A 1,722-nucleotide genomic window follows, 5' to 3' on the forward strand; every position below is an offset into this window, starting at 1 on the left:
CTGCTCCTCTTTTGCCTGTTTCTGCAACTCTCTTGCCTCTTTCTGCACCTCTGTTGCCTCTTTCTGAACCCCTTACCTTTATCTGCACCCGATGCTTCAATCTGCACTTCTCTTGCTTCTTTCTGCACCCCTCTTGCCTCTTTTTGTGCCCTTCTTTCCTCTTTCTGCACCCCTTTTGCCTCTTTCTGCATCCCTCTTGCCTTTCGGCACCTCTCTTGCTTTTTCCTGCACCCTTGTTCCATTACCCTGCACCTCTATTGCCTTTCTGCCATTCTCTTGCCTCTTTCAGCACTTATTTTGCTTCTTTCTAAACTTCTCTTGCCTCTTTCTGCAACTGTTGATTCTTTCTGCATCCCTATTGCCTCTTTCTGCACTTCTCTTGCTCTGTCTGCACCTCTGTTCCCTTTCTGTATCTCTTTTGCCCGTTTCTGCAGTTCTCTTCCCTCCCTCTGGAGCTCTGTTGCCTGTTTCTGCACCCCTCTTACCTTTCTGCACATCTCTTGCTTCTTTGTGCAACTCTTGCTTATTTTGCCACCTCTGTTGGTTATTTCTGCACATTGTTTGCTTTTTTCTGCACTTCTTTTGCCTCTGTCTGTATACCTCCCTTGCCTCCTTCTGCACCTCTGTTGGTTCTTTCTGCACCCCCTGCCTCTTTCTGCCCATGTCTGCAACTCTCTTGCCTCTTTCTGCGCCCTTCTTCCATTTTCCTGCACCTCTGTTGCTTCTTTCTGCACCTCTCTTCCTGCCTCTTTCTAGAGTCCTTTTGCCTCTTTCTGCACCTCTTTTACTTCTTTCTGCACTTCTGTTGGTTCTTGCTGCACTGCTCTTGCATCTTTCTGCATCCTTCTTGCCTCTTACTGCACTTCTCTTGCCTGTCTACACCCCTGCTCCCTATTTCTGCTCCTCTTTTGCCTGTTTCTGCAACTCTCTTCCCGCCTTCCGTACCCCTTTACCTCTTTCTGCACCCGTTGCTCCATTATGCACTTCTCTTGCTCCTTTTTGCACCTCTCACTTTTCTGCACCCCTTTGTCTTTCTGCACGTCTCTTGCCTTTCTACACATCTCTTGCTTCTTTCTGCCCCCATCTTGCCTCTGTCCTCAACCTTCTTCCCTTTTGCTTCTATCTTGCCTCTGTCCTCAACCTTCTTCCCTTTTGCTTCTTTCTGCACTTCTCTTGCCTCTTTTTGCACCTCTGTTGGTTATTTCTGCACCCGTCTTGCCTCTATCTGCGTCTTTCTTCCCCTTTCCTACACTTCTCTTGCTTCTTCCTGTACCCCTCACCTTTCTACACCCTTCCTTTCTTTTCCTGCACCTCTCTTGCCTCTTTCTGCAGTTCTCTTGCCTTTTCCCACACCTCGTTTGCTTCTTTCTGACTTCTCTTGCCTCTTTCTGCACCCCCCCTTGCCTCTCTCTGCACCTGTTGGTTCTTTCTGAACCCCTGGCCTCTTTCTGCACCCTTCTTCCCTTTTCCTGTACCTCTCTTGCCTTTTTCCACACCTTGTTAGCTTCTTTCTGTACTTCTCTTGCCTCTTTCTGCACCCCCCCTTGCCTCTCTCGGCACCTGTTGGTTCTTTCTGCACCCCTGGCCTCTTTCTGTGCCCTTCTTCCCTTTTCCTGCCCTTCTCTTGCCTCTTTCTGCACCTCTGTTGGTTCTTTCTGTGACTCTCTTGCAAATTTCTATACCCCTTTTCGCTTTCTGCACTTTTCTTGCGTCTGCACCCGC

Source organism: Lissotriton helveticus, chromosome 1_1, assembly GCF_964261635.1.
Source record: "Lissotriton helveticus chromosome 1_1, aLisHel1.1, whole genome shotgun sequence".
NCBI lineage: Eukaryota > Metazoa > Chordata > Amphibia > Caudata > Salamandridae > Lissotriton > Lissotriton helveticus.